This window comes from Eumetopias jubatus, unplaced genomic scaffold (assembly GCF_037043125.1).
Source record: "Eumetopias jubatus isolate StellerSeaLion01/CBP00866 unplaced genomic scaffold, mEumJub1_p1.0 scaffold_5, whole genome shotgun sequence".
In the NCBI taxonomy this organism is placed as follows: Eukaryota; Metazoa; Chordata; class Mammalia; order Carnivora; family Otariidae; genus Eumetopias; species Eumetopias jubatus.
Genome location: NW_028274811.1, coordinates 67,334,046 through 67,343,479, shown reverse-complemented (window position 1 = coordinate 67,343,479; position 9,434 = coordinate 67,334,046).

The window sequence follows — 9,434 nt, the reverse complement described above, 5'->3', positions numbered from 1 at the left end:
ATTTCATAACTATTGGGATATATTTTATACCCTCTCCTAGATTTAAAGTCCCTTGAAGGTAAAATGTGTGTGTTGCGGCCCTTCAGCACCTATCCAGCACAACCCAGTGTCCTAAGTCTACTAGGAAAAACAATAAAAATTTTTCATTTGAATTGAAATACCTAATGTTATTTGAAAAGGAGTTATTTTCCCCAGAGTTAATAATTGTGTCTTTTGACAAAATTATTTCTATCCAAAGCCAACATGAGTACCAATCTTATTTTTATATTTTCTGGGAAGGAGATCCATGGGCTTCTTTAGTAATCCAATGCCCTATTTAGATTATCTCAATAATCACTCAATTCTATGCTGAACCTTAGCTCAGGGTGACATTAGATAAATCATTTGGAATTAGCATAGTGAATATATTCTCTTTGCCTGTTTCCTTATTAGCAAATTGCATCTTCCCATTCTAGCTCACAAGAGAATTACAAGATTAAATAGGGTAGTCACCTATTTATTATACAAGTTATGAACCATTCAGAATTTCTTTTTTGTCCTTTCTAGATCTGTTGTCCAATTTTGTGTTTTTATTATTCATTAGCTCTCCCTTTAAAGGATGATGTAAAGGGAGAAAGAGGATGTTAGGCTTAAATTATTTAGCAGTGGGGTCAGTAAAAAATTTGGCAGGGTAGAAAATTAAAGCCATTAACTAAAATGAAGATCATCTGCCCTTCATTAACATGAATGACAAAGAATCATCTGTGAAGCATTTTGAATTCCTTAGAGAAAGCCTTTATTTATGCTTATTTATCTGTGTGTGTTTTTATCATGGACATCCTTAATTTCCTCAATTCTGATATTTCATTGATTCAAGAATTTCATCATGCCTTAAGAGTATATATAGTATTGAAACATGAACTTCACAAAATCATTTACTATATTACCACAATAATTTCTAATGTTGAGAATGAGATTGTGGGTTGTATTTAGTTTCTGTTATGCTTATGCACACTTTGGACTGACATAGTGAATCCAACGTTAAACTAAAAAATGGTATTATATAAAAGATGATGCATAAGGCTCTATCTGAACAGTTAGATTATTTTGCAAGGTTGATGTGTGGGAACAAGTCATATAGGTAATAAGTGAGCCTGGGAATTACCCAGCCTGTCATTTCAGAATGTTTTCGTAGTTTTTTTATGCAGTGCATGTGTGGTTACTCTGGTTAAATTATGTCATATTGGGGAAGGTAGGGATAAGTTTATACTTTAGTGGTATTAATTTGGAGATTTGCAAAAATCTAAGGATGCATCTTTATAAAAGCCGGGCTGTTCTATCATTGATCAAGGGATGTAGAGGACCTGGAGAAGTCATCTGGTCCTCTTTACTTTCATTGGGTAGTGCCCTGAAATTGTGCAGAGAAGCCTCAGGCCCATACTGAGATGTGTTGAGTGCCCCTATCTCCCATGCCCATCCCCACGTCAACCAGAGCAGCTCTGCATTCATTGGTCTAAATGAAATGTAAATGGTTGCTTCTTTTTTATTTTTAAATTTAAGTACTCACTGTTAAAAAATGTTTGAAAACCATTGATCAGACTTACCACCACCCGCACTCACTTCTACATAAGATTTTACTTGCACCTAAGGAATCTCTGACATATCTGTTAGGATCCCATTTTTAAAGTCCAGTTATACATTATGTGATTATTAGTCCATGCCTGAGTTAGACTCTGTCTTTTGAAATCTTCATTTCAAATTTTTTTAGTTATCAGATCTTTACATTAGGTGAATTATTGAGTTCTTTCCTTAAGAATTTGTTTTTAAGTATAACCTTCCTCCACCCCTTACCTCTTAAACTCTAGTTGTTCTTTACTGCTTACCAAATTATGGGCAATCTCTGTACCCTGGCATTGCAGTCCTCAATCACAGGGTACCAGAACTATCTACGCTGCACACTTCCATGTGCCTTGAAGTATAGTAGAGCCGAGGGGCCAGAGCAAGGTCTCACACATGCTGGGTTGAATTCAGTCTCATAGCAACAACATCGAGCAACCAAATCTCTGCTATTTTCGGTTGTTCTTCTCATTGTTAGGCCCAAGTAACTAATTTTTTTAAAACTCTGGGGAAGAAAAATGTTTTATTTTTCTTCTCTCTCTAAATAGAAACTGCTGCTTAAGCTGTATGGCAAGTGAACATGCATTTTTCTTAGTTCTGTGTTTCTTCTGTCTTTCAAGAAATAGCGTATTTCCTCACCACTGAAGAAATATTTTTCAGGACACACAGCAATATATTTAACATTAAGTCTGAGGCATGGTTCTAAGGTTAATAAATGCTTAATAAAACCACCAGTGTTTACTTTCTGAAGTCACATAAGAAAAGAAAAATATAACTTTTTTTATGTGTGTAAATTCAGTACTTCTGAAGATGCCAAATGAAAGATTGAAATCCTTCATTTATGACCCAGACAAATAAAATAAGGTAATAAAACACAGAGCTCTATCAGAGTTATTTATTAAGTATTCTGTTTTATTTTAGGAATACTTTAGAGGAGGCATTCTTCACAGTTAAAACCAAGAAATTTAAAATAACAGAAAACTGTGTGGTACATTTTAATTTAATATTGACTACAACTATGGAAACAATTATACTTACTTGTTTTCTCTTTGCTTCTATTCCTGGAAGATTTCTAATACAATCTCAGTGACCAATTTTCTAGACATCACTTGCAGCTTACCAGTTTGCTTCCATTCAGTGATCATTAGGGCATTTGGATGCATTAAATAGAAATATGATACATGACAGATTTTGATAATGTATATAATTTACCTTAAATACTTTGTGGTGATTGCCTAGTGACTATATTTATGTATATTATATCTATATTTATGTATGTTATATATAAATACATATATACAGATAGGCTGAATGATATGTGTCTTTAATTGTAGAATATGCTTTTCTTTTCTCTTAAATGGCTCTTCTCAGTTTACTATATGAATCAGCTCTACTAATCACAGTTAAACTTAAAAACTGCCATTGCTTTTACATTGTTTATACAGACTGGATTGGAAGAAGTGGCAGAAGGGAGAGAGGTGCAGAGGTTCTGGAAGCACTGAGAATAGTGAGGAAGTTCAGTGGCTGAGTCCAGTAGTTTTTTTACAAATTGTAATCCAGAGCAATTCTCCTTAGCTTTGCATTGGCAATTATTTCAGGTTATGTAAATTTTTTTAAAGATTTTATTTATTTATTCATGAGAGACAGAGAGATAGAGGCAGAGGGAGAAGCAGGCTCCCAAGGAGCAGGGAGCCCAATGCGGGACTCGATCCCAGGACCCTGGGATCATGACCTGAGCCAAAGGCAGACGCTCAACCATCTGAGCCACCCAGGCACCCCTATGTAAATATTTTCATTTGTTCAACATAGTAACTTGTCCTTACCATGCTCATGTTCTCATATGAATGTGTTGAAATTAAATATATATATATATATATATATATATATATATATATATATAAATAATTTACTGCTTTCACTTGGAGTTCCTGTCCCTTAGAAACCATTGCATGTTTACTGCTTCCATTGCATCTTGTTGCCTGTGGCATGCCTCTCCCAGTTGAGTAGTCACATGGGCTCCTGATTGTGCCTCAGTTTCAGCTGCCCTGAGGGACTATCGAGTTTTCCAATCTTTAGTCTCTGTCATACTATCCCAAACATAACCTCAAATTTAGTGACTTGTCAGTCCTGGACTTTCCACAAAAGGTGATAACAAACAAATAGAATGCCTTCCAGCACAGAGCTAAAGGTATATGACAGAAGAAAAGACAGTAGACATGTTTTATTTCAACATTAGTAAACTTAAATGCTGCTCTGTTTGTCACAAAATGGAAACATTTTATTTATGTTCTTTCATTCACTTTAGTTATTCCTTAGTACAACCCTGTGAGGAAGGTATTCTTATTATTCCCATTTTACACACGAAGAAACTGAAGCCTAGAGAGGTTCATCATTTTCTTCCAAGGGCTAGGAATCTCACTAGCTCCATCAACCTTCAACCTTCAGAGTTTAAGCTTTTAAGCAGTGCATGGTATTTATCGGGCCCTTGAGGTACTCAAAATCTAATTAAGAGATAAAGAAATAAAAAAATGAGAGAACATGGAACAATTAGTAAGCAGTTATACCCCATTACATAAAATTGTTACATGGTAATAACTAGCTTTCTTGTTTATAATCCAGGCCGTTATTTTTAAAAATTATATATATTGGGGAAGTAGTGCCCATCTAACTATACTTCTAAGAGAAGAAGAGTAATTGCAGCCTCAAAATGTGGGTTTGCTCTATAACTGAAAAGCTGAAAGTTACCTAAAGATCATTTTTATTTTTATTTATTTATTTGTCAGAGAGAGAGAGGGAGAGAACACAAGCAGGGAAAGTGGCAGGCAGAGAGAGGGAGAAGCAGGCTCCCCGCTGAGCAGGGAGCCCGATGTGGGACTCGATCCCAGGACCCTGGGATCATGACCTGAGCCGAAGGCAGACGCCCAACGGACTGAGCCACTCAGGTGCCCCAATGATTCTTCTTCTTCTCCCACAGGAGATTGTCTTTCTCATCCTAGCCTTACCAGTCTAGGGACCACGCATCACTCAGACCTCAGCACTCGATCTCTTTCAGTTCTGCACATAGCTCATCCATTCAGCACTCTTGCTGTGCAGATGATCTTACTGTGTTTGATTCAGTGTGACTGTCTCTCTTCAAGAGGGCACAAGAGTTCTTTCTTAAATCAGATATTGAAGTTACTACTCTCATCTATATTTCTTAGTTTTTCTTCTCTTTCTTGATCATCTTAAACTAACACTTGATAAATACTGTCTCATTGAACTTTGCTATTCTATACCACAGAGAAGGCTTATCTGGAGGAAATCTGAGCCCAGTGCAAGATTCCATACCCTATTCCAGATCTGGCATAGTCCACTTTCCCTGATGCCATTCAGCCAGTTCCTGAACTTGGAATGCCTTTCCTTGACCATTCTCCAGGCTGTCACCTCAGACTGCTGCTAGGAGGCCATTTTGTTCTTTGTTGTCTATTTTTCCTGAGTCTGTCAGCATAGTTTTCCTGTGCAGCCCTGGATCCTTGGCCTAGTTTCCTTTTAAGTCAATTGTTAAAGAACCATGTCCCATTTTAATTATGTTCAGAATTTTGCATTGTGTTTCAGATACTTATATCTGCTTCTAGCTAATGAGACTCTCCAGGGGAAATTACAGTCTTCAGAGAGAAATGCTTCTTTTCAATTGTGGTATCAGTTTCATAGTTTTGTGTAAGTTTAACCACTGGAGGGAAAAGGATAGAGGTATTTTGAACCAATGATCCCATTTTTACAAGAGAATTTATTTTAGAATTTCCTGGGCAGGCAGTTACTTAAGTAAAGTTAAGAATTGAAGACTAGATACCAAGTGTCCTGCTTTTCTTTTGCTTTCAGGTAAATATCCCTAACACCAGATTCATTGTCACATCACATCTGTGGAATAAGTCTTTATTGTACATACTGAACATAAAGTAGTGCCCATGATTAAAACAGGCTTTTTTTTTTTACTTCAAACTGTAAAATCTGCAGCAAGAAAACATTTATAGGTGTTAGAGTCAAGCTTTGCTACTATATATGTATGTATACATATATACATATATATATATATATCTGCTCAAAATTACTATTCTAAGAAAGACCAATTAAAGTAAGATACAATCAAAAAGTGAAAAGATAGTAGTACCTCCCTTTTAAGTGAAAAAAGATCCCTGGTCCAACTAGGGAGTGCTGACTTGGAAAAATTGGTAGTTTGACACTGTGAAAGAAATAAAATTGTCATGAACAAAGGTGAAAAGGGATTATATTTGTCAAGAAGGGATTCCTACTGCATGAACTGTCTGAGGGCTGTGGCACGTCACATCTTGTCTTGGAGAGTTAATGACTGGTAATGTTGAAGGAATACGTCTTTTGTCAGATCATTACAGCAGTCCTAGTTACAACTGCCTCAAGATGTAATGACTGGTTCAGATAAGGGGCCAAAATACTTCAGGTGAAACATGACTCAATCCAATCACCTTTTCCCTGATTAGGAGGGGGAAGCCAAGGCAGTTTTACCTAGAAAGCACTGAGGGTAAGCCCTAGGGCAAGAACATAGAAGCTGCTTCTGGTCCTTAGGAAATGAGGGCTGAAGAGTTTGCTTGGCCTCCAATTCTGTGCTTGTTGTAGACTATACTTTGCTCAGTCTCGCTCTACTACAGAATATTCTCTTTTTACTTAATCATTCTGAAAGAGTGAGAATTAATAATTAAAACTGGTAAATTAAATGAGGCTGGATGAAAAATGTTATTGTTCCTTAGAAGAAAGGACAAAATCCTACACAGTTAAGGTACCTCAAGAATATCAGGAAAACAAAGGGGAAATTGTCTCTTTCTAAGGTTGCAAGAGGTCAAATTTCTGCCTGGTTATAATGAGGGAGCATTGCTTTTTCTCAACTATTACTACATCCCAGATATTGATGAGTTTCTAGAACTCATCTACTAATCTTAACCTAAGGAAGACACAGAAAGATTCCTAATGAAAAAGACACCAAAGGACATCATTAGGATGGGAAATAAATAATCCTCTAAACTGCACACCTTAACAGTTAGTTTTGGGCACCTGGGTGGCTCAGTCGGTTACGCGACTGCCTTCAGCTCAGGTCATGATCCTGGAGTCCTGGGATTGAGTCCCGCATCGGGCTCCCTGCTCGGCGGGGAGTCTGCTTCTCCCTCCGACCCTCCCCCCTCTCATGTACTCTCTCTCTCTCTCATTCTCACTCTCTCAAAATAAATAAATAAATCTTTAAAAAAAAAAAACGGTTAGTTTTAAAGATATTTTCTTATGGTTTAAAAAAATATCAAAGACGTTTAAAATGAAATAGTGCCTAGTTCACTACCCAGCTCCTGGTAGGTGAGCAGCAGATGTTAGTGTCCTCTTATTCCCTTATTCAAAAAGAATTAATATCCTTCATTCCAATTATAGAGTAGGTCAATTATAGAAATTTGGACAATTCTAAAGATCCCAAAGGAGAAAAAAATCACCTTATAATCCAACCATTCAAAGGTAAACACTTAAGATATTGTTTATTCATTTTCTTACCAACATTTTAAATACTTCACACACACACACACATAGAAATCATTGAGCAAACTTCTTTTTATGATTCCTCCAGTAGTTAGATTTCAGGGCTAATAGTGATCCATTAAAGAAATACAGATCTGCTAGTGAATTATTTCAATCCCTAGATTCATCATACACTGTATAAGTGAAGGGCATTGTAACAGAGTTGATAAGAGCTTTAAAAATTAGGTTCTACCCCTGGCAAAGGGAGAATATCTCCTATTAAGCAAACTGTGGATAACAACAATACATATGGAGAAAATATAAAAAACAATTATCTGAAGGCATGGGAATATGACCAAAAGCAGTAAAAAGTTGGAAGGGAGTGGAAACATTAATTGATAGAGTTAATGACACTAAGTGAATTTCCTGTTTCTGTGGGGTTTTTTGGCCATGTGACTAAAAACTAGTTAGGAACCTGCTGTCTTAATGCCTTAAAGAACTAATATTCAATTAGCCTAAAATTTGTGAATAAGTAGATACAGAGGAACAAAAAAAGCTGATGGGACAAACAGAAAGCAAGAAGATCATAAAATTAAACACCACCAGAATAATAGTTACATTAAATATAAATTGGTTAAAAACTCCAGAAAAGCAGCAAACAAAAACCCAGAAAGCTCTTTGAGAGGATTAACAAAAGTGATAAACATCTAGCTAGATTGATCAAGAGAAAATAAAGAGAAAACACAAATTATCAGTGTCAAGAATAAAAGGTGTGTCACTACAGATTTTAAAGACAGTAAATGGATAGTAAGGAAATATATGAATATCCTTTTGCCAACAAATATAACAATTTAGATGACATAGGCAAAGTCTTTAAAATATAACTTACTCTAATAACAAAAAAAAATGAAGAAGGAAATCTGAATAGCTCTTCAATTAAAGAAATTGAATTTTTTTTAATGAAAAACCCTCCCACAGAGAAAGCTCTAGGCTTAGATAATTTCATTGGTGAATCCTATCAAACGTTTAAAGAAGAAATAACACCGGTCATATATAAACTCTTAGAAAAGGTAGCAGGAGGGAGCACTTCCCAAATAAAATAAATGGTAGCTATTTTAAAAGCACTGCAATATAATTTTAAACAGAGAAAACATTAAACGTTTGAGCCTGTAACAGTAAAAAAAAAAAGTATCTTAGTTCATTTGGGCTGCTAGAACAAAGTACCACAGACTGAGTGTCTTATAAATAACAGAAATTTCTTACAGTTCTAGGGGCTAGGGTGAAGACTCTCTTCCTGATTCAGAGCCAGTGCCTTCTCACTGTGCCCTCACAAGGTAGAAGGGGCAAGGAATCCCGTGGCGTCTTTTATAAGAACACCAATTTCATTCATGAGGACTCCACCCTCATGACCTAGGCACCTCCCCAAAGACCTAGCTCCTAATTTGCTGGGGGGGAGGGGGAGGTTAGGATTTCAATATATGAATTTGTCAGGGAAACAAACATTCAGACCATAGCAGTATCAGGAACAGGTATAAGGAGAGTTCACTACATGCTTTAATAGTTTGTGTTTTCCTTTTGGATTTTAAAAGACAGATTTATTATTTTTTGTTTCATAAGTTGAATGAATAATAAATGTACATAGAAAAGACAAACAAGTGGCGTCTGGGTGGCTCAGTCGGTTAAGCGTCTGATGCTTGATTTCAGCTCAGGTCATGACCTCAGGGTGATGAGATCCAGCCCTGTGTGGGGCTCTTTGCTGGGCATGGAGTCTGCTTAAGATTCTCTCTCTCCCTCTCCCTCTGCCCCTCCCCCTGCTCACGTGCTCACTCTCTAATAAAGAAAGAAAAGAAAAACAAAGTTACAAGAATGCAGACAGTGAAAGGGAAAATCTCCTTTTCCTTCACCTGCCGTCCTAAAGTCTCCATTACCTTTCCCCAGAGGCAACCAGTTTTTAAATTTCTTCTCAGTTGTTATGATGATACCTGCTGCATACATAAGTATATATGTGTGTATTAATATATATATGCCTATCTTTTTAAGAAACTTCTTTAAAATATAAAAGAGTTGGAAATTTTTAAGTATTTTATGTGTGAAAATAATCATTGACCACTTTATTTTCTCTCTGTATTCTCTGCTATACTTCTCAAGACAGGTGGCATTGGATAGTCCTGGATGCTTTGGGAATTTGGCAAGGGGACACTTGAGTTGAGGAAATTATTTAATTTGTATTTAGGGGAATATATTTGGGTGGTTCATAGTCAATTTGTGAAGTTAACTTTTCTTACTAGCATGCCCCCATTTAGGAAGGGTCTTAGGAATTTTCCTTCTCACTG